The 24,996-nt window shown below is 42.3% G+C and overlaps 1 non-coding gene across 1 annotated transcript; it reads left to right on the forward strand.

Moving 5' to 3' along the window:
* Positions 1-8,675: 8,675 nt before the first annotated feature.
* LOC111756622 (small nucleolar RNA SNORA31) lies at positions 8,676-8,801 on the forward strand. The gene has a single exon (XR_002791053.1). It is a non-coding gene; the product is annotated as a small nucleolar RNA SNORA31 (small nucleolar RNA).
* Positions 8,802-24,996: the final 16,195 nt, after the last annotated feature.

The raw sequence follows: 24,996 nt of genomic DNA on the forward strand, positions 1-24,996 counted from the left end.
ATTTCTTGATTTCTTGTTATTTTTAAAAGATCTTTCCTTTCCTGTTTACTGGCTACAATCTTGTCTTCAAGGTCTGAAATTCTATCTTCACATTCATTGAAGTGGTTTTTACAACTTTTGATGGAGTTTTTGATTTCCTGTATATCTCTTTGCATCTGCTTTATATATTCTGTTTGTTTCTTACATTGTTCATCCAGGGATTCTATCTTTTTGTTTATCTCCTCAAATTTTTTAACTGTGTCTTCTTTAGCATCTCCTTCATTTCTTTTATCATTTCTTCTTTTACCTGAGAGATTATTTCTAGTTTGATTTCCTTTAACGCTACCCAGAATTGCTTCTTTATTTCAGTTACTATTATTTCAGCTATTTCAGGAATGTGGCATTTATTTTCTTCTATGCACATGGCTCCTGGGCTTTCTTGGGATGGGCTGGATGTTTGAGACTGCATTTTGGTCTTTCACTTTGTCATTTTCCTGTATTTTTGCACTTCAAGTTTTGTTCCATGTGAGGTAGAGAGGTCAGCCAGGCTGTGACAGAAGTCCCTGCTCCCTCCTTACTCACTGATTTCGACGGGAAGCCTAGGCCCCAGGGAAGAAAACAGTTCCCCAGGCTGGGGCGGGGCTCCCTGCTTCTGCTGGACTTACTCCACTGACAGGAACCCAAAGCTGGTCCCCAGGCGAAGAAGAGAGTTCCACACCTCCACTGGACTTACTCGACCCACAGGAAGCTGGATCCTGGGCTCCAGGCAAAGAAAACAGTTCACTGGCCTAGGGCCGGGTTCCCTGCCTCCCTACTGGACCACCAGGCAGCCAGAGCCTGGCCCCCAGGGGAAGAGAGTTCCATACCTCCGCTGGACTTACATGAACCACAGGAGTTTTTTGTTTTTTATTTTCTTTTTTTAGTTTTTTTTTTCACCAGTGAGAATTGGATTTTGTCAAATGCCTTTTTGGTATCAACTGATATGATCATGTAATTTTTCTTGTTTATATTGGATTATATTTGTTTATTTATTTGTTTTTGAAACAGGGTCTCACTGTGTGGTTCAGGCCGGCCTGGAACTCACTATGTAGCCTTGGCTGTCCTCAAACTCATGAGAAACCTCTTTCTTCAGCCTTCCGAGTGCTGGAATTACATGCCTATGCCATCACACCCAGAAATTCTTCTTATACATTGCTAGATTTTTTTTTTTTTTTTTTTTTTTTTTGCTGATATTTTCTAGAAGGTTTTTGTGTTTAAAGTCATTAGCCACATTGGTCTGGTTTGGGCATCACCTTAGTACTGCCTCATAAAAGGACATATGTGTTCCTTCCCTTTCTCTTTTCAAAAGAAACAAGTCATGTAAAATTTTTGTTATTTCTTCTTTAAGTGTTTTTGTAAAATTTACCATTGAAACCCTCTGGGTTCTAAAGATTTTATTTTTAGTTTATTTTAAATTATAAATCAAATATCTTCATAAGCCTAATAACTTAATACTTTAATTGACTACTCTTGCATATCCCCTTAGATCTGGGGAACTCAAATATTTCATATCTGAAAAAAATATTAATATCAGCAACTCAGTGTTTATTATTGAGTTGAATGAAACAGGTCCTGACAGAGGATCCAAGCTGCTCTGTGGTCCCTGCTTATAACCACCGAATCCTCACAGAAGCATCTGAGCTGTTTCTGCCCCAGAAACACAACCCCAGCTCAAGTGAAGGAGAGCCACAGACTTGAGACCCACAGCACTTACAGGAAGGGGCATCTGGGAGAAGCCAGGGCTTAAAACGTTCTTCCGAGACGCGTGATCTCTTCTTCAGGCTTTCAGCAGAATAATGAGACTAGTTATGAAACTAGAAGAATGAGGGGGAAAAATTCTAAGAGTATGAAAAAAAACGAGGCAAGTTTCAGGATGACCTAAAGTACAAGGACAAAGAAAAGTGGTTCGGTGTTCCTGAAGTGAAGGAGGATGAACCAAACATCATAAGGCGGAAAAAATTTTAAGATTTCAGAAAAGTAAACAATACATTTTCTAAAGTATCAAATTAGCAAAAGCACCAGATTCACCCCAATTAGTGTCAACTAGAAGGATTATGTCTCACGATGGGCAGATGTGACCTTTTTTTGACTTGCTCGAGCTCTTTCAATCCTACTGCAAATGCAGTGAAAGTGTAACCCTGTGGGAATGTAAAGTATTGTGTCAAGGTAGTGTGTATAATGTCTCCTCACAAGGACAATGGACTTGGGAAACTCGCCTCTTCTGGATGCGGAGGTGGAGCTGCGTTGCCAAGGAGACAAAGTGATTTCAGGGAAGAGCCCTGATAATCAGCCTGCATAAACGCCTCTTGCAAGAAGTGCTGCGAACACCCCATTCCAGCCAGGCAACCTGGGGCTAAATTACTGAGGTTGAGGAGTCTTCATCGCACGTATTTAAACTGTCTAGTCCCTCTTACATACGCTTAAGCACCTGTCATCTACAGTCAGCGCCGTTGGGGGGAAATCGCTCATGCTCTCCTGGTTTCCATGGGGAGGGATTTTCCCCAAGCTTCTCTCCACCACTTACTCTGTCCCGGGGAGCTGGAGGGACTTAACTGGTTGGTACGTTTGCAAAGTAAGCATAACTATCTATATTTTAGCTTCACTCCCTTTCTCTCAGAGGGAGCTTACCTTTGAGCGTTTCTTCCCTTCTTCTCTTCCTTCCCTTAGTATTTACTCTGGCTGAGAAGCCAGCCTGGTCCCCATTGTCTAGATTTGTTTGGGACAACTATTAGACTTCCCATCAACTCCAGTCCAACATCTTGCCTCTATTTTGTCATAAGCAGGTAAGCAGGGTATTTTTTTTAAAAAAAGATGTTACATGTTTTTAAAAAACACATTTATCAAATTATTGAGAGACTGGGTGGAGAGAAGAGGTTCTACTAATTGAAACCCTTCAGATATCTTACAAGTGTGCTCCAATTAAAGTTAACTGTAGCCCAAATACCACATGATTTAAAGGGTCTTAACATCACCTCTTTGAGGTCCATGAACCCTTTGGAAAAGTATGGAAACTGTGTGGGTAAGTGAAAATATTTTAAAACACCCATCTGATTATTAACACAAAAAAGAAAAAATTGTAGGTATTTTCAGCAAACCTACAATTTTATATTATTCTCATTGCATCAAAGCTCCAAGTATATATAAAATTGAAAATTTTCCCCTATTTATGAATATGAAGCTTAACTAAATGCCACATGCAGGAAAGCTTCTTTCTTATATTCAAACTATAGCAATCAGTTGTTTTGGTTTTATTTTTTAGTGATGGCTCTTTGGCCAATTTATTCCTATTCTCAGGATAAATAAAATTAAGAATTTTTCTTTAAGATTTAGGAGTTTGTTGGATTGTGTTTGTTTGTATTGTAAGGAAAGGCCAAATCATGACTGACTGACTACAAGCTAAAATATTAACCATACATAAAGGATTCCTAATCCTTGAATAGAATTAGCCTTTCTACTATTAATATATACTTAAAACTCAGTGTAAAATATAAGTATAAAAGTACAAAAATAGTTCAAAAAGAGTCCCATAAAACATTGCAGGCTTAGTGCTAGGGATTTAGCTCAGTGGTGTAGCATCTACCCAGCAAGTGTGAAGTTTGGAGATCAATTCTCAGTACAAAAACAAAAAAAGCCACATTGCAGGTTTTCACTACTGTCAAGCCTAGATTTCACAATGGAGACATTAATATAGAAAGTTATCGTCAACCCAGCCACTTGGCAGGCTAAGGCAGGAGGATCACATGAACCCAAGAGTTGAAGACCAACATGGGCCACACATGACAGTCTAAACTCAAACAGTTCTCCCAAACCAGTGACAATTCAAGCACACCCATTACAATAAAACTCTACATTACCCACTGAACCCATATGAAAAAAAAAATGTCTTTAAAATGAACCAAATATGAAAAAATCTTAAATCATACAAAGAAGCAATCCACCTTGGGAAAGACAACAGGAAGATTAATACCTCCAAGAATCCAAAATATTAGAGTAACCTAAGAAAGACTATACAGCCTGTCTTAGTTGCTCTCCTTCTTGTGGAGACGAAACACCTGACACTCATGACTTAGGAGGAGAGGTGTGTTTTGGCTCATGTTTCATTCCATGGTCAACACGTCCAAAGAAGAAAGAGCATGGCAGAGGGGCATAGCTCAGAGGAGCCTCTCATATCATGGTCCCCAGGAAGCAGAGTGAAGGGAGGAGCCAGGGAGGGAGATACACGACTTCCAGTTCAACACCCCAGTGACGTATTCTTCCTACCAGGGTCATCTCGAGTCAGCAAAATTTAGCTTTAAGCGCATCAGTGAACTGGGCAGAGGTATATCTCAGAGGCACAGTGCTTACCCAGTAAGCACGTGGTCCTGAGTTCGATCCCCCCCCCCAAAAAAATATTAGAAATGTACTAAGTGGACTAAGTCAAGCACGTGGTCCTGAGTTCAATCCCCCCCCCCCAAATATTAGAAATGTACTAAGTGGACTAAGTCACTGATGAAAATAGAGCCCCCATGATTCAATCACCTCCCAAAAGGCTTGGGGTAACATCTAGATATAAACCATAACACAACCAATCTGTGTGGAATTATTCAATAAAGGATAATGACAGCTAACATTTATTTAGTGTTTGACTTTAAAAATATGATCACTGGGTGGATGGTACTGATTGATTTCACCCTGGCTAACACCACTTTGAATGCCATCTATGAAGTGCAGAGTTTCTTTACTCTTATCTCTAGGAAGAAACTCAGTCTCCCAATCAGGAATTCTCTGATTATCTTAATGATCTGGGGATGACCAGGATGTTATTACAGAGAAATGCTGTGGCTACCCAGCATTTTTAAGAGTGTATATTAGCTATACAAGAAGTGGGTTTCACTTTGGTATGTTGTGTAGGCACACAACATTCTTTGATCATCCCTCCCTTCTCCCACCTAACCCATGCCCTTCCTCTAATGGCCTCCTTCCTACTTTCATGTGATCTCTCTTTAAAATTTTTTTATTTTTATTTATTTTTTCTAGATTTCTCTTATGAGAGAAAATGTGCAGGCTTTGACTTGAAAACACAATAATCTCAGCGGTTGTAGAGAGTAGTCTCCTAGACTCCGGGGAACCAAGTTTCCAGACTCTCCCCAGAGGATGTACTAACCAGGCAATGGGTTTCGGGTTGACTGGTCCTAGCCTGAAGATTTGCCATTACTAATGATATACTGAGGGAACTGGGAAGGCAAGCCAGGCTGTGGTTGGTCCTCAGGGTACAATGGATACTTCTGGCAAAGGAGAGTCTGGAACTTCCGTGGATCAGATGGCAGGGCCCCTTTCCATCTCTTTTCCCCAGTCAGCCCTTCAGGGAACAACAGGCTCTCACGTGGTAGAAATTCTGGTACTCAACACACCATCGCCTTCACCCTTCCTAGTTCATCTTGACCAACCAATCTGCTGTACCCTGGATCTTAAACATCTCCCACAGAGCCATGTGTTAAAGTCTTGGTCCTCAGCCTATGGTACAATTGGGAAAGCGTGGAACCGTTAAGACTCAAGGCCTCACGGAAGGAAGTTAGGCCTTTGGGGACATGACTTTCAAGGAGACATGACTTTGAAGGGGACATGACTTTGAAGGGGACATTGGGACCTTGCCTTATCCTTCCTTCCCAACTGCCATGAGGTAAGCACATCTCCTCTGCCATGAACTCCTACCATGGTATACAGGCCCAGAAATAGGCCCAAAGACACAGAACCAAGGAACTACAGACTAATACATCTAAAATTTTGAGCCAAAATAAGCCTTTCCTCTTTTACATTAATTTTTCTCAGGTATTTTGTCCCAGTGATGGAAAGCTAACACACACACATACACACAGCATACTTCATTGTATAGTTAGGAAGATGCTGCTTGCTGTCATTAACAGCAGCCTCTAAACACACACTGATGTGAATAACTCAATGTGTTGAGTCTGTTGTTACGGGTCCCGAGGATAAAGGGAGGTATAGACAGGGGCTAGGGAGGAATTAAGTTTGGAGACTCTCCCCTGAAACACATAAAGCTGTAGTGTTCAGACAGAGTAAGGGTCCACATCTTAGTGGGCAGTCAGCTGCTCCACCAAGACTGAAACTCTAGGCTCTCAAAGTCACTTCCTCATGTCACACTGCTGCCTCTTCCTGTTTTTCCAGTCCAGCTAATCATGACACAGATTTTGGAAATCAGTCTCCAGCCTAAAGAATGCAAAGCTTTTAAGTAATTAAGGACGCTGTTTTGTAAAGTGCCAAGAGAAGACAAACTATACTTAAAATATTTTCTCATATGTAAAACAAAGAGGTATGAACTCCAGCTGTCAGGATTAATATCCTTCTTCATTTTACATTTACATGAAAAATTCATCAAAATTGGACATATTTTGAGTGAAATTTATTGTTATGTTTTTGCTTTCTTTTTTAATTTTAACACTTCAACAAAAGGTACCACTTCAAAAAAAATAATAAATCAATCATTAAACCAATCCAGAACTGACATATTTTGTCAGGGTCTTAAAATATGTTTATTTATAATTTAATTAACAGAAGAAATAAAATTTCTTTTGTAAGAACCAATCTTTTGGGGCTGGGGATTTAACTCAGCAGCATAAGCGCCTGCCTTGCAAGCAGGCAGTCCTGAGTTCAATCGTCCATACTGATAAAAAAGGAGAAAGACCAAAAAAACAGTGTTAAGAACCAATCTTTTACTTCTTCCTGTAAAGAGCTAAAGTAGACATATTTGTTATAGCAGATGGTTTGTTCTGCTATATATTCAGTTATCGTATGTTCATTTCTGTTATTTGTTCTTTTTATGTTCTAAAGCAGACTGGCAAACTGTCTATAAAGGGCCAGATAGTAAATATCTTCAACTTTATAGGCCAAAGACTCTGCTACAATTACTAGCTCTGCCATGGTATCTAGAAAGCAGCTCTGAATGCCGGAAAGCAAATGAGCATTGCCAGATATGGCTCTGAGCTGCTTTGACCCATTTCTGCCCTGCAGGACAAGCCATGTTTTACGGGAGCATAAGGATAAGCAGCCAAATGAAGTACGTGGCCCAGACAATTGATGAATATGTTCGTATGCAAATCTCACATCTTTCCCTTGGAACTTATTTATATGACTCATTTCATCAAGATGAGTATAATCTTTTTGATAATAGAGACAATACTTTTTCATTCTTTCTCCCAGAAATTCACATCAGGCAATATGTACCAGAGGAAAGAGCATGGGCCTACTTTTCAAATACATCAGAATTCAAATCCTTTTTTTCTTTTTTCCTCTCTCTTTCTTTCCTCATCTCCCTCATCCTCATCCTCGTCACCGTTGTCCTCCTCCTCCTCTTCCTTCCCTGTCTTTATTGCTGTTGTTTTTCAGATAAGATCTCCCTGCACATTCTGGCTGGCCTTGAACTCACTGTGTGACCCGGGGGAGCTAGAACTTTGGCAATCCTCCTACCTTACCCTCTTGAGATCTAGGATTATAGGCATGAGCCACTATAACTAGCCAGAATTCAAATCCTGGTCTTCTCACTTATTAGCTGTGTGACATTGGGGAGGTTATTTATTCTGAGTCTCTATTTCTTCAGCTGTGAAACTGGAAATAATGTCCACTTTATAGACTTGTGGTGAGGATGTGGTGAGATCATATATGCGAGGGGGAGAGAGAGAGAAACAGAAAGAGTAACAGTGACTGAGGAGTCCTGCTACAGGCTAGAATGTGTGTGACCTTCCGGGCCTGACTTTAGGCCATGAGCTGTGCCCATGGCTTTGCCCAGCAGGCCTCAGGGGAAAGTGCCTCCCCCATCTAGGATTCTCCCTTAGCCAGTGCACTGCAATGGCTGGGGTCAGGTGGATAAAGCCGAGGGCTAACACAGCCCTTGCCCCTCCAGGATAACTCTGCATGTCTTCCTTTACACTCTGGGCTACTCAGTGGGAGGCCTCCATTCTGTCTGTATTCTCAGACCACAGCTTCTCCGGAGGCTTTAGCTGAGGCCCTGAACCAGTGCTTTTCCCTCTCCTTTCTCCTGGCCCTACTGGCTCTACAAAAATCTTTTTATTCCCACTGGTCTGCAGTTATGCGATTCTTGTATCTGTGTTGCTTGCTACCCAACTCCCACCATTGCTGTGCTGTGGGGAAACACTGGGGAACCAGCACCTTCTTTTTGGCCTTTCGCTTCTTCTCCTGCAGTAAGTGAAAAAGGCCTCAAGGTTCCTGCCTGTACAGCTCATCATTTCCAAGGACCATCTCCACACCGGAAAGCTTGACAGCATCTGCAAACAAAAATTAATTTCTACATACACTCCGAGACCTAGGGAAGGAGACCTGAAGGCTACTGGAGTACAAAAAAATGTGGGATGGTCAATAGTTGCCACCCACAGTGTGTATATGAATGTACTGGAACATGTCTGACACCCCTGATACTCAGGACCTGGGATTCAGGGTTGGCCCAGGCTGACTTGGAACCCTGAACCTCCTCTTGCATTTTCGTATGCACAAAAATCTACTTCAAAATACTGAGTGCCCATTTTCTTCCTTCTCTTTATGTTCCAACTTACAGGTTCAGAAGTATATAGGAATTAACATGGTATGCGTATCAGTCACACTGCACACTAAAAATCCTATTTCTGTACTCTGAACTTGTTTACATACTGCATCCACTGACAGACCTTGAAAAATTTGTTGTTCTTTTGGTTTGCACTAGGATGCTAAAGGAAAAATCCCTGTGCTTTCTGTCTGTCTTTATGGCATCCCAGATTGAACTGGGGAGTACACCTGTATAGTATAGAAGTGCTCTTAATTGCACGAAATGTTAATGTAATTTTTCTTGTTTCTACAGTAATGGATTTGGTGGTTACCTTGGATCTATCACTTGTCATAACTGGCTGCTGCCTGTCATGCACACAACACAGGCTTTTAAACAAATGGGAATGATACCTTGAGTGCTTCATTTATTTTGACCGTGATTTATTTGGAATGGAGGCATTATTTTTTAGGGAAAAACACATGTCGTGTAGGTTGTCTAAAAATAAACTGTATTTAAACTCATTTGAGAGAATGCCTCTTCGTTTAATACATGTATAAATTAAGTCCACTGTAGTGTTTGTGGAGAAGATAGAGCCTGGTCACAGATCACTGCTAAAAAGCATAAGACTGTCCTCAAATAACGTCTGCAGTGGAAACTACTTCTGAGACTGGAACCTAAGACAAGAATCAAAGTTTTAATTCCAAGTCACAGTGAAAGAAAAAAAGACTGTTGTTCATAGCAGTGCCAACATTTGATGTGGAGCCTTGTGTATTTCATCACCTACATTCTGATGGCTTCGGCTCCTCCCTCTAATATGTATAACTACTGTGCTTCGCAACCTGAGTTTCTGCGTTTGTATTTTTAGGAGACCAAAGTTTTTTCTTAACTTTGCATTTTCAATTTGGTGAAAGCTTTTTAAAGCTTATATTAGCATATCTAGATGACTCAGATAAGCATATTACTGTTGAATAGTCCATGAGGCTTTTTTAGGTTTGGGTATGTGTTGCCCCTTACTTGTGTTGTCAAGGCATCAATGTGTGACAGTACTTAGGGTTAAGAGCACAGTTCCTCAAGTATATTTTCTCAGTCTTAAAATTCTTCATAAGAACATTAGTTCTTCAGTATTTTTCCCTACCTGTAAGCAAGAATAACTATTCTACTTCAGGAGCATTATGTAAAACACTATCCTAAAGGATCTTGCAAGATATCCTAAACAATATCCTAAAGGATGCTCCAGAGTAGCCCAAATACAGTCATTCTCTCTTCCCACATCATATAAACTCTCTGTTTCAATACTGTCTGTATATTTTTAGTTGAAGAAAGAAGTTTAAAAGACGATTAATTAACTGCCATTAATGTGACCTTTAAAGGAGCTTACTACTGTTGTGGGTAGGGGTGAGTTTCTCTCCAGTTCTGAAACTTCCCACTAAGTGGAGAACAGAGGATGCTCCACTAGTGAAACACCTCTGTCCCTGTGTTGGTCTTGTGGACAGAAGAGCTGTCAGATGCAAGCTGCCCCCTCCTCCCACTCAGACTGTTTTCAGAAAGCTTGAGTTGTGTTCAGTTCCTCCTTGCTGGAGCTTTATGGGGCCATGGCTGGAATGGGGAGGTCCATAACTGTTTTGGCACTGGGAACTGAATCGAGGGCTTCCCACCTGCCAAGCCAGTGTTCTCCCACTGAGCTCCATCCTCAGCAGGCTTCACTACTATTAAGCCCACTTTTCACCAACTTACGCTGTCTGCTACCAGATATTTGGAACTCCCAACTGCCTTACTCCTTTGTTATATTTCTCTATTGTTTCAAAATTTGGTCCATGGAGAGGTATGCACTTTTACCCCCTCGCTGCCCAATATTAATTTTTTATTTAAATGTATTTTATTAAAAAATTTTTTTGGTGCTGTGAACTCATGACCTCAAGTTTGCCAAGCAGGCACTTATGCTGCTGAGCTAAACCCTTAGCTATTAAAATTTTAAAAATAATATTCTACATGTTTTTAATATTTATTTCAACATATTTTAAATAATATTTAAAACATTGTGGGTTTAAATTGATTTTAAGCTAATTTATATTGAACTAATGTTAACTTTTGGTAATCCAATAAATTAATGCCTATTAAATAAATAAATTTTAATAGTATATTATGTATTAAATTAATATTAATTATGAATTTAAATATTAATTTAGACTTTCAATTTAAATTGATGTTCTATGTAGCAAAATGTTTAATATAGATTAAGCATTTTTATAATATTTCAAAATTTAAAAAATCACTGAGCCAGTGACTCAGCAAATGGAGCTGTTATGTTTTTTTTTTCATCAGGCTTTGCTAAAGGTGATACTTGAAAAATGATATCTGAATCTTGTCAGAAAAGACGGCAGGATGAGTTCCCCTCTGCTTCCTTTACCTTAAGCTATGTTAGCACATAGGATAGTGGTGATTCCTACTCACATCCACACAAGGCATTTGTTTTACTGCTAAAATGATGTGACAGATACAACTTGTCATTTTTTTTAAAAATACTTGCTCAAGGGTTAATGCAATCTTAGAACTAATTTCTCTGGGGTGCACCTACTCAACAATCCAGTAATGGAGGAATAACGGGATGTCTCAGATTCATTTTAGTGTTTATAAGCCCAGTTTTCCAGGGCACAATGCAACCAATGGCTTTTCAAGGCAGTGCTCCAGTTTCTATTTGTATGCTTGTTGACTATTAAGATTAAAGGGCATTATGTGGCTAGAGTGTCTGCCAATTAAAATGTAAACAATCAAGGTGCCTTTCAATTTTGAAAGCATCAGAGGCAGGTTAGTTTGGTTAGGATCATGATCTAAACATGAAAGTCACATAGCTGAGATCAAAGGTCATGCTGCTAAAGAGCAAAAGGGCTCGTGGCTCAAGCCATGAATCACTCTGCCACACTTCCATTTTTCTCCTGTATGTTATAAAAGGAATAAAGTGAAATCCAAGCATATTGAATCATCCAGTGTCTTCTATGGAAGAGATACAGTATGCTACCTAATATTAAAGAGACATATTGATGCCATTGCAGTTTGTGAGTAGTCAGGGGAAGAAATCTTATTTTGTGTCTTGCTAAAAGCAACAAAACACATGAGAAGCAAGAGGAACACTAAAAGTAATCCATGAATACCAAAGGAAAAAACCTTTCAAAGGATTTCTTTGTTATAGATAATCAATTTGGAGAGAAGAGGGGGTCACTCCACTGTGGCTGAACTCTCTGATCACAATTATTCATGAACTACTCAGAATGCTTCTGGCTGCCGTCTTCCCCACCAGAGACTGCCGAGGAAAAACAAGCTAATTCTAATCACAGACAGAGTGACAGGTAATTAGCAAGGCAAATCACTTAATGAGGGATGAGCAATACATTCTACATTAAATATAAATGATCTTTACAATATACATGCTGTAGTTTCCTTTTGCTGGCTCAAAGTTGAGAGCTTTTCATCCTTATATAATTACTGCTTCTGTTGGGGATGTACCCATAGACAACAATGCCTACTATTTATTGAGCACCCACATTTATATTTATCTTATTTCATCTTCACCACAATTACTCAAGGTATATTCTATATCCATCTAATATACAAGGAAAATGAGCTTCTGAGAGATGTAGAAAACAGACTGAAGACAGACGGAAATAGTAAAATGTACAACCAAGATTCAAGTACAGGGCTATTGACACCAAAGTTTATGTACTTTCAATTCTGTCCCAAGCTATAATAATGTTTTAGTTTTTCCACAGTGCAAACTTGACTGCTTTAGTAAAAGGTATAAAGAAGGTGTGGCTGTCCCAGGATGAGAACCACCAGCATATCTGAGATCTGCGCCATGTTGGAACTTAGGGTGCTGGGAAAGCAAGCAACCAACTCGCCTCTCTGCTAAGTGGCTGTGGCTCATGCAAGCTGTGGCCTCCCCAGCGTGAAAATCACCCAGCATCTCCCATGTTGGAATTTAGGGCACTGGGAAGCCAAGCACACAGCTTGCCTCCCTGCCAAGCAGCTGTGGCTCTGGCAAGTCCTGGCCACCCAAGGCAAGAATTACCACAGGTCTCTCAAGAACCACACCATGTTGGAACTTAGGGGGCTAGAAAACCAAGTAACCAGCTTACCTCCCTGCTAAGTGGTTATGGCTCTGGCAACCTGTGGCCACCACAGGGCAAGAGCCACCCAGCTTCTCCTGAGATCTGAGCCATGTTGGAACTTAGAGCTCTGGGAAACCAAGCAACTAGCTGGCCTCCCTGCCAAACAACTGTGGCTCAGGCAAGCTGTGGCCTCCCCAGGGCAAGACTCAGCCAGTGTCTCCCAAGATCCACAGTGACAGAGTTTTCAGTGTGATAAAAGAGAGAATATAAAGTAAAAATAGCCTTTATTCCAAGGATGTGGAGAGAAGTCCATGACCGCTGGGCTGACTTGCTCTGGCTGTAATGTGGGGCATGGGATATACATATAACCTCTGACTAGGGGTGGCACTTAGGGCGGGCATTGATGAGGCATGAGGAGCTGACTGGAATTTTCTTCATGCACAAACAGGAAGGGGAGTTGCAATTAAGGCTGAGGAAGAAGCAGGAAGTGGTAGGCATTCCCACTTTGGCCTTCTGCCACATTAGACCACCTCCATAACCATACAGTAATTTATTGTAGGGCAAGAACCTTTCACTCCTGTCTTTTTATTGTTAGGGAAAAGAGGAAGTCTCTCTCTTACTACTTCCTGCTGAAAGGGGGCACTGTATTGGGGTTTAAGAAGGTTGATGGGATGATGGTTGATGCCCATGTAGAAACTGGTACCAGGTGTTTTAGCCAGGACAACTTTATCACTGGTGAATGCTTGCATGTTAGACTGGAAAAAAAAAAAAAAAAGAGACAAGGTGCTATGAGGAAGCAGGCCACTATTATATTTAAGGACCCAGGAAAGGCAGAAGGAAACATGTCTTTGATTTAAATATGCCATTCCATCAGGACCATGGTGAGGTAAAATTCTGAAAAATAAGTGTGGCATTAGGAGGAGTGAAGTTATGAGAGGTAATTTTTTTTTAATTTGAAAGGATAAAAGTTAAAAGTGTTGATAGGTAGGACATGTCTCTGGTCTAGGAGTTGAGTTGGAAAGAATAAGAGGAATGAGAAATACAAGGCCTGATTGAATCATACTTGGGAAATTACAGAATAGAGGAGGGGAGGGTCATGGCTGTGTCACTCACTATAAGGGAGCTAAGAGCCTAAGCCCACAGGGATCTCATGTTTAACTAAACAGCTGAGGGTAGAGAGAACATTCCATATATAGAATATAAGGAATTAGGAACCAAATTGGATAACAAAACATGACTTAGCCTGAGAGTTGTGGCTTGAGGCCTTGAGACAGAGATGGGTGGGAGATAGAAGATGAGACGACCTCTCAGAATGTGTAGGGTCAGGGGAGTTAGGGTTAGGATGGCACTGCTTAGCTTGAGTGATGTGGAACCAGGATGGCAGTCCATTGAAGTTCTGAGGAAAACCAGGTGTGGGCTGATCCACCTTGATTGTAGCTCTTGGGATGATTTTCTGTAACAGGACTTTAGTAAGTATATCAGCAGTCTCCCTGGTTGTGGGAAAGGCTTTTATCCATCCTGAAAGGGTACAAACAAAGGTGAAAAGATATTTGAGAGGTTTGTGGCAGGGAATGTGTGTAAAATCTACCTGTCAGTCCTGACTTGCATTGTGTCCACAAAATTGATGAATAGGAAAGGAAGGGGGTACTATGTGTCCCTGAAGAGAGGTTTTACTATAGAGATGACAAGTGTAAATTGTTGAGACCTCAGCGTGTCTGTGTCAGTCTGCATATACAGAAAGGAATAAAAAAAGGCATTTTTTAGATCTATTACTGTAAACTGAGTGGTAGAGGGAGGGATATGAGAGAGCATGGTACAAAGGTTTGACAGCACAGGGTGGATTGGGGTAATGGCATTATTGATTACCCCAAGGTCCTGTACTAGACGACAAGACTCATCAGGCTTGAGTACTGGGAGAATGGGAGTATTTTAGGGTGAATGGGTAGGTTTAAGAAAACCATTGTCTAAAAGATGCCTGATTATATGTTTAAGTCCCCATAAATGTTTGGGAGCTATAGGTTATTGGGAAATGCAAGGAAAAATTGAAGAATCCCTGAGATGAATTAAAATAGGCATGGCATGGGTAGCGAGGTGGGGTTGGAAGTATCCCAAACTATGGGATCAACCAGAGAAGAACGGAGTCGAGGGGATGGCTTTGTGGTGGCACACTGTGAGGGTGTCTGGAGGGCAGAGAGCTGTGGGGAGGGAGAAGTTAAAGGAGAAGTTAAGCTTTTAAAGATCTCTACTTAAAAGAGGGAATGGGACATGTTGAAATTGCTAGGAAGCTATGAGTAACAGAGTCTGTAACCTGCATGGAGTAGGCCTGTCTGTAAAGGCTACTTAGGTTGGCTGTCAACACCCACTACAGAGACTGAGGACTCAATATAGTGGCCTGAAAACTCAGGAAGAACACTACACATGGCTTCTATGTCCACAAGTATAGAGAATGTCTTACCTGAGACCTCCAGTGGACTTGGGGCTCTGAGGACACCTTAATGGAGGACTGTGGACCCCGAGCCCCATCAATCTTCAGCAGTAAGTCCAAGTAGATCAGTCAATGATGAATCCAGTGGTAATGAGATCTCCTGTGAGGGCAAGGAGTTAGAGGATGGCTTACCCACTCCCTGGAGGCTAGGGCAGTTGCTCTTCCAATGGCCTTTGAGATTGCAATAGGAGAAAGGTCCCAGAGGGATGCCAGGGTTGGAGCACTCTCTTGCCCAATGTCTTTTTTTGTTGCACTTGAAGCATGGTCTGGGAGGGGGCTCAGGCAGCTCCATCTTGTCTCAGTTTACCTGTCTCAGAGCTCTAGGTGTCACTGCTAAAAGATCAGATTGTTATTGTTTGATTGTTATCTGTTGTTGAAAACACAAAAAGGCATATTTAAAAGGTCTCCCTGTGGGGTTTGAGGGCCAAGTTTAGCTTTTTGTCTTGGGATCTGGCCCACAGTGCAATGTATCTGTTTCCTCCACAGTCACAAGATACCTGGTTTTTATCTTGGGTAGGTGTACAGCTTCAAGTCTAAAAGAGACAAAGGCAAAGAATCAATTAAGTATGCAGGAGTCAAATAATAGAACCAACAGGGTATTTATGAGTATAATATTAGTAATGCCTTCCCATAAGGTGGATAAGGATAAGGTCCAGGGAATTTTAGACACTGACATGTCATTCATTTTTCATACACACTTGTAGGTTTTACAATTGTATAAGTACCTCCTGTACTGTTAGAATGTCTCATGCCAATCTGATTTTCAGAGGATGGCCTGTTTTATTAATTTTACCATCTTATTTAGGAGAGAGATCAGCTGCAGTATCATTTAACACCAGTTGAGTATAGTTAATTATGGCTCCAATATGTATCATATAACCTGTTTTTGGAAAAGATCTGGTGAATCCCAGCAAGAGGAATCCAAAAGGAATTTATGATTATCTCTTAGTTTTAGTTGTTGAACAGCCAGAAGATTAATAACAGTACAGTGTAGTAGAGGCAGTAAGCTTAACATAGAACATTAAATAGAACTATTATTTTATATTAACCATGGGTGTTTTAACATTTGAGCACTGAAGAAATTTGTGACATTGTTTAGACTGCTCATTATTTAAGCATCTCTAAGTATAACATATACATTACATAAATTTTTGTTTAAAAATTATTATTTGACTGGTGACCTCATATTGTTCTGACCTGAATCTCCTGACTGGAATACAAGAAAAAAGGCAGACACTTCCAATTTTATATCTGAAGGCATGAATAAACCATCAGATTAGCAACAATGAATTGTTTTAGTCATATGAACTTTAGTTGGGGTATCTCCAGGAGCGTAAGGCTATGGAGATTATTGGGGTCTCCAATTAATGAACAAGAGCTAGTTAAAGTTACCAAGTGGACACTTTCTTGTTTATCAATTGAAATCCTGTCCAATGTCTCCTCAACTCATGGGATTTTGTTTAATGAATTTTAACATCATTTAGACCAGCTGGCAAACTAGGTGGAAGCATGTTTTTTAAAAATATAATCAAATAAACTATAATTAAGTGATCTGAAAATGTAAAAGAGGAAAAAAAATTGAGCTCAAATTAAAAAAAAAACCAGCTGTTTACAGAGCAGCAATGGACAGACAACAGATATATAGACTGACCATCATTTTATAAGATCAGAGTGCATTCAAATATATTTGGCCAATTTGAACTATAATAAATAGACTAGTATGAACCTTTTTGTAGATCAATTAATTGAGATCTTTTGAAATAAGAATACCAGAAAAGGAAACTAATTTGTGGCTAATCTGAGATAGAACAGACAGGAAAAAAGGAACGTGACTATCACCTAATCCCTCAGGAATTGAGCCAGCCTGTTCCTGAAGTGGGGGTACAGACAGAAGCTGAGAAGGTTGTGGCCACCAAGTGGCCAACTGTCTGGCAGGCATATGTGGGCAATTACCCAATGACTGGCTATAAAAATGGCCACTCATCAGCATGTAACAAGGAAACGCAGGCTGTTGACAGGTCACTGTGTGACCCATAGCAGCCTAGCTGCTGCCAGTAAAACAATGAGGGGGCACAAGATAGCGGCTGATCATCATGTGACCCACAGCTAGGTAGCTGCTGCTGATCATAGGAGGGGCCACAAGGGGGTGGCCATTGACCCTGAGACCCATCGCAAGATGGCGGCACCTTGTTACATGGCAGAGAGCTGCAAGATGGCGGCTGTCCTCTATATGAGCTGCAGCAAGATGACTGCAGACAACCATGTGGCCTGCCAGAAGGCTGAAATACATGAGAACAGTGGAGAAAATGATGACATGGAGGAAAGGGACAAAGAATCCTCAGACAGAACAGATGGCTGGGGGGGGATTGAGAAGTAGAGACTAGAGAGAGACACTAAGAAAAGGATTAGAGGCTGCTGTGGGTGAGGAAGGGGAAGAGAATGGTGCAGGAGGCAAAGAAACCTCTGGCTGAGAAGCCTGCTGGGTTTAGTATGACAGACACAGGGGAGGAGCCATAAAGACAGGAGATGCATCATCTAAGGGGTTCCGTGGGGAGGTAGGGAGAGATCCTGGTGGAGCAGGGTGAGTCAGAAGTATTTGGGCCATCATAGAAGACAGAGTGAGAGAAAGACATGTCCTTAAAGTGAAAAAGGCCTAAAGAGGAAGAAGGGTTTCTGTCAACTTGCCACCACTGTGACAAAAGCATAAATAAAAGATCAGTTTTTTGGTTTTTATAGCCTTTTAGAGGCCAAGAGCACCAAGGTTATGAACCAGACACCCTGAGGTGTGTTTTTCAGGACAGGAAGTGGTCCCCATGACCGAATTATAAGTGAGCTGAGAGAACAACTTCACCTCAGGATGTAAGCACTTTAGCTTTCCCCAAAGGACATGGAAACTGTACTGGGTCACACTTAACAAAAGAGATCATCACTTATTTTGAAAATGTGACACAGAAAGTCCCCAAACCTATTCTCCTCCTCTACTGGTCACTGGAAGAGTGCAGGGTGGGGTCTCCGGGAACAAAAATAGCAGTTTTGCCTCAAGCCATCTGGCCTAAGGAACATGAAAACTGATATTCCTGTTCAGGATGGCAGGATGGGTTTTCCCTGTTCAGGATGGCAGGATGGATTTTCAGTTACAAGCTTGCTAAGGAACAGAAAGGAACAGAAAACCCCAGACGGTAACTCACCTGTGTGGAGTGAGGAAGGTCACTGTTGCATGCGGATTAACGGCACCAAGTAAACAGTCCTAGAGGAAGAAAAAGGTGGTTCTTAGGTAGAGGGGCTTAAACTGGGAGGGATTCTCAGGAGTCACTCACTCTGCCATGCAGAGTTACGGCACCATTTTGAGTTTTCAGCAGAATAAAAGAGAGAATATAAGGTAAACACAACCTTTATTCCAAGGACGTGGAGAGAAGTCCATGACTGCTGGCGGCCTGGCTCTCTCTGGCTGGAATATAGGGCATGGGATATACATATAACCTCCCACCAGGGGTGGTGATTAGGGTGGGCATTCCTATCAAAGAACTGATAGGAATTTTCTTCACATGCAAACAGGAAGGGGAGTTGCAATTAAGGCTGAGGAAGAAGCAAGAAGTAGTAGGTGCTCCCTCTTTGGCCTTCCGCCACATTAGACCTCCACCATAATTTCTACTAAGTCAAGAACCTTTCAGGCACCATGTTGGAACTTAGGGCACTGGGAAACCAAGCAACTAGCTTGCCTACCTGCTAAGCAACTGTGGCTCCGGCAAGCTTTGGCTGCCCCAGGGTGAGAATCATCCAGTGTCTCCCAAGATCCATGCCTTATTCAAACTTAGGGTGCGGGAAGCCAAGCAACCAACTTGCCTCCCTGCTACGTGGCTATGGCTCATGCAAGCTGTGGCTACCCAAGGGCGAGTATCACTCAGTGTCTCCCAAGAACTGTGCCATGTTGGAATTTAGGGCTCTGGGAAACCAAGTAACCAGCTCACCTCCTGGTAAGTGGCTGTGTCTCTGGCAAGCTGTGGCTGCCCCAGGGCAAGAACCACCCAGTGTCTCCTGAGATCCATGCCATGTTGGAACTTAGGTGACCCAGCCCGAGGGGCAATCTGGATCCACGGGGCAGTTTCCTGGAGAAGGAACGGGGATTAACAAAGACAGGGCAAGAGACAAAACGAGATGGAGACAAGTTGAGGAAGTCCAATCAAGTCTCGTTTATTGAGGAAGGAGTAACAAATATATAGGGTGTTGAGGAGGAGGGATTTGGGTGTTGAGACATCAACAGATAACTTAGCAACAGCGGCAAGACGGAGGTTTACAGGTCAGTTCAAATTCCACGTGCATGCGGCTCACAAGGTGGGCTAATTTACATAACTGCAAGGGCGGGCTGGCAGGACAGGAAGAGGCTACGGGGTGATCTCTGATGGGTCACACATCCGTGTATGTGACGTGAGCAGGAGAGGATCATGGTTGATGTAGGTGTACCATATAAGGGAGAGGCGGGGAGACAGCAGCGGGGCGGTCGAGCTGCCCCCTACATCTCCTCACTTTTTATATTTTTTAATCAGGAGTATGGCAGGCTCTGTGAGGACAGTGCCTGTCTTAGGTCAAGGATATCATTACATGGACCCAACCAGGCCTTACCCGTCATGGGCTTGCAGGACAGCAGTTGGTCCTGTGCCTGTCTTAGGCGGCCAGTGGTGTAGCATGTATGTCCTAGTTGCCCGTCTCTGGCTGCCTGTCCACTGCCCCAGGGTGGTTAGGCCACGTCGTCATACGGGCCACTCATGGGAAATCTTTCCCAGTAGGTTTGTTGATCTACCACCTCCAGCTGGTGATAGTGTACCTGAATGGGCTTTGCCATAAACGTGTCTATTCGGTTATTAACAAGTGTCATAATCCTCTGAAAAATACAAAGACCCACAGAGAGAAGAAGCAACAAGGCAGCTAGGGGGTCCCAGGAGAGGGTGCTAGGTAGGGTAAGAGCCCTCCCCAGAGTGTGGAGAAAGGGTTAGAGGCCATCTGCTGTTTTCTCAATTTGAGCCGCTCTTCAATTTCTTGAAGTTTTCCACGTACGATGCCAGATTGGTTAACATAGAAGCAACATTTTTCCTGTAAGGCAAGACAAATTACCCCTGTTCTGCAGTTAGGAGGTCTAGCCCTCATCTGTTTTGGAGGACCACCTCTGCCAATGAATCTAGTTGATCTTGGAGGGTTTGTATGGTGGTGACAAGGCCCGGACATCTTCTGACAGCTGGCTGGAGATCTCAGTGTACTTATCTAGGGTGACACCCAATCCAGCTATACCAGTAGCCAGTGCCCCGGTGACACCCATTCCTATCAGAAGTAGGACAAGAGTCACCACTCGTTTTTGGCAGCCAGAGATGTAGGTAAATTCTGGTATGGGTATAGGCTCTTGTCTGGGAATTATATCAATATCGGGCAAAATGGCAGCTAGCTTACATATTCCTGACCAATTGAAAGGGAAAAAAGGGTAAGCCAGATTGGCCCCACAGACAAACACTTGTCCTAAGGGGGCGCATAAGGGATCAGTGTAATAGGCGGTTTGAAAGCAATTGGGGAACATGACGGGGCCCACATCAATGATGGATGAGTCATTTCTAAGGGATCCCTGGATACATGGGACAGATAAATTAGTCATCCCCACCAGCTGGACAGGAAATGGCTGACCAGGCATACAGGTAAAGGGGCCTCCTAGGGAGATAGGTGTTGAACTGGAGGGGATAGCTATTGGCATGGGGGTGCCTAGTGCCATGCATAGCCAGCAGTCTTTAGCCAAGTTAGGGTTAGAGATATTAAGTGCCTTTTAAGTGGCTAAAAGAATATCATAGGTCTGTGGGTCTAGGTCCACTCCCTGAGGTTTGGAGAGTGCCAATGGGTGGTAATTGATCTTTGGGAATAAGCTGTCTACCATTTTTTGTAGTTTTTGATTGACAAACTCTTGTCTAATTTGATCTTGTGGGCCACCTCCATCAGATACATGGATGGGAGCCTGTGTAGCCCAACACACAGGATGCTCCTGGGCTACCAGTGCAGCCTGCCTGTTGATATGGTGACGGGAAGACAGAGGAGGGCAGAGGGCCACTCTGGGTCAGGGTGGCTGTAAAATAGATCTGGTTGTTTGGTCCTACGTGTTCAGAAACTGTTGTATAGCAGGAAGAATGCATAGCCTCTTCATAGGAGGAGCAAGAGTAGTTTGGCCTGGCTTGTGGGTCAAGTGGCACTACCTGAGGCTTAGGATGACATTGCCAGAGCCCTTGGGAATACTGAGTGTGGGTTAGGTGGGCTAGCTTGTTATCACAATCGACCAAAAGGGGGCCCTGCTGTTGTGGTGTGGTTGTTCCTCCTGCACAATCACAGGAGTTGCTGTAAAGCTTTTTGATCTGGTCCACCATCAGGGGCAGGGGTCTAAATCCACCATTGGTCAAGGGTGGTCCAAGGAGGATCTCAAGAAGGCATCACATAATCCAACGGTTTGGCATTTTCTGTAAGGAAGCACAAGAAGTTGCCTCGGGGTATGTGTTTACTCCTGGGCCTTTTTGGGGTTATTATTATTTGGCTCATTAATTTGCCTAACGAGGCATTCGGGGAACCATCTAGCCTCTTTGTCTTGGCGGGAATATTTGCACACTGAACTACATCCCCATGTAAGAACGGGGTCGGGGCCATGCCATGAGTTAGTCAGGGGGTCTTTCCATAGCACAGAAGCAAATTGCTTTTGTGTTTCAGTATGCCAAAAACGCATGGCTGCTGACTGTCCAGAAGCATCCAAATTTTTAAAATTAAGGATGAATAAGACATGAGATAGAATATTTTTAGGTGTCCCCCTTGTGGGGTGCCATTCCTCCTTTTTGATTTTATCAACAGTGAGTTTTAGGGAGAGATGTGCCATTTTAACTATACCTTGACTTTGAGGGTTATAAGGTATGTCTTTTATATGATCAATATTAAAATGTTGAGAGAAATGCTCAAAGGCAGAACTAGCATAGCCTGGACCATTATCAGTCTTTAATTGTTGTGGGCATCTCAAAACTGATAAGGTAGTTAACATATGGCTAATAACATGTTTGGTAGCTTTGCCAGTCTGGGGGAGAGGCATAAATGAAACCACTAAAGGTATCTATAGTTACATGAACATATTTAAGATTGCCCAACTCAGGAATGTGGGTGACATCCATTTGCCATAATGTATTGGGGATAAGTCCTCTAGGATTAACCCCAAGGTGTGGAACTGGGAGGTGCCTGGCACAAGAGGGGCAATTTTTTACTATCTGTCTGGCTTGTTCTTTAGTGATCTTAATACAGAATTACAGAAAAATAAATAGTAAGAAATCACCAGTTGATAAGTTACATATTGTCATCTTAGAAATAGTTGTTCAGGTTACAAAATTAAAGCATGTAAAGTGACATTCAAATAGTGACACTGTCAACAGTTCTGCTCAATGATCCAACAAAAACTTAGTAATATGTCTATCAGTTTTACACACTTGTTTCTCATCTCAAAGAGGGCAAGACCAAACATATCAAAACAGTTTAAAAAAAAAGAGAGATTTAAAGAAATACAGATTTCAAAGCAAGTCCATGGAGATCTTCACTGTTTATCTAATTGTCTCTAGTTTCCTCCAAACAGTTGTCCCCATCTTCACGCACATTAAATACACACTGCATATTATAGAACTAATCAAACCACCACAGGATGATGAAGGCTCCTCAGGTTTTTAAGATCTGACATAGGGGAAGACAGTAATAACCACCGTGGTGTCTCTCATTCTCCTCTCAGCAGCTGTCCCCATCCTTACATATGCTGAAATTAAACTCAAGAGACCAGACCAATATCACTCCGATCAGTTAAAATGAGTCAAAGTAATTGACATTGGAATCTCTATCTCTGGAGTCTTTTTTTGCAAAATGACCAGTCTCCACAGGTAAAACAGTTTTGTTTATGCTTTTGAGATAAGAACTGTTTAACTGTAAACCCTTGCAAGGCAGCAGCCATAGCAAGGCCTTGCTGACAAGCAGTTCCAATGTCACAGCAAAGGAGTATATATCCTGTTAGGTCTGTTTTATTTTTATGAGGTCTGATAGCGGCCTGGCAGGTGGTGTCGGCATTTTTAAAAGCTAGCTGTTTAATAAAATCAGTGCTTGCATCAGCATGGCCAAAGATTCTGTTAGCATCAGTAATCAAACGATCGACAAATTTTGAAAAGGGTTCATCTGGGCCTTGCTTAATGCTAGTGAGAGAGGAGCTCATATTATCTTTTGCAGGCAGCTTTTTTCATGCTCGAGTAGCTGCTGTTTGAATTTGAGCGAAAAGTGCTGGATTAAACTCCTTTTGAGCCTCTCTGCACACATAGGCATCCTCCACCATCAACACATCAAGGTCCCACCCATTGCCAGCCTGCGCATTGCACCTGGCTGTCTCCCTGCAATTTTTTTTTATATATTCTGATTTCCACAAAAGACAATCCCCACCCGACAAAGTCACTCAGGCCAATCCTTGCCAATCTGTAGGGGAACCAGCCATCAGCCAGAGAATTTAAAACAGCAAGAGTATACGGGGCTGTGTCTTTCTACTGTGTAACCACGGTTTTTAATTCTCTATTCAGTTTGAAATTGAAACCAGAGTAGTCGTGAATAAATCTGCCCTCTGTGTCCCTCATTTCCGTCACAGGGAAAGCCTCCATATCATCTAGCTCCAATATTGGATCAGGCCAGAGGGGCAAATCCAGAGATCACTCCTCTCATCGATGGTTGCTGAGTGGGAGAAATCCTGGAGGAAACTCTGGGGTTAGTTTTACTTTTTATTTTAAATTTTGTGAATTTTAGCCTTTCTAATTGAGCTATCAAATCCTGATTTTTTAAAGCTTAATCTGTTGTTTCAAAAGTTTAATTTGGTCTCTTAATTCCTTCCTAGTATCAAAAGTTAAACACACTAAAGCTGGAGCTACACAGCCCTTACAGTTTAAGGGAGGGTGCACGCTGCTACCACTGCGCTAAGGGCTTTGTCTGCACCATTGCCTGGTGCGCGGCGAGGCTGCAGTGTTAAGCCTGAGGGGGTTGGGCGTTAGCAGAAGCGCACAGGGCAGTTTCACCTTGGGTGATCGTTTCATCAATTTGGGGGTCTCGGTAGCGCTGTGTAAGTGCTCCGAGATTAGGTTCCAGTAGGCAAAGGCTGTAACGGGGACCTTTTCAGGGCTGATAATAAAGACCCGATAATAGTCTTTTAATGCGTCTCCTACTCTTTCCCACCTTTTTGTATCAATAGAGCCCTCTGGCGGGAACCAGGGGCAAACCTTATGAATAAATTAAAAATACTGTAATAAATCTTTTTCTTTAGCCTTAATCCCTCTTGTCTTTAAAGCTTTACTTAAACCTGATACGAAGCGTTGATGATCAGTTAATGCTTGATTCATGTCGGAGTGGGGGAAGGGGGGTTGGCTGTCTACCTCAAGCAATGGAGCAAGGCTCCCATGAAGTGTTGGTCACAAGACTTAAAATCCCAGTTTTATGTGCGCACCTCAGGACGGCTCCCTCGTTGAGCCCTTCTGCCAGGAGCCCCACGTCAGGCACCACTTGACCTGGCCCGCGGGTCAATCTGGATCCACGGGGCAGTTTCCTGGAGAAGGAACGGGGATTAACAAAGACAGGGCAAGAGACAGAGAGAGATGGAGACAAGTTGAGGAAGTCCAATCAAGTCTCGTTATTGAGGAAGGAGTAACAAATATATAGGGTGTTGAGAAAGAGGGATTTGGGCATTGAGATGTCAACAGGTAACTTAACAGCAAGATGGAGATTTATAGGTCAGTTCGAATTCCGCGCGCGTATGGGCTCACAAGGTAGACTAATTTACATAATTGCAA

This window comes from Cavia porcellus, unplaced genomic scaffold (genome assembly GCF_034190915.1).
Source record: "Cavia porcellus strain 051 isolate PalLab524CR breed Dunkin Hartley unplaced genomic scaffold, mCavPor4.1 scaffold_24, whole genome shotgun sequence".
NCBI classification, from domain to species: Eukaryota; Metazoa; Chordata; class Mammalia; order Rodentia; family Caviidae; genus Cavia; species Cavia porcellus.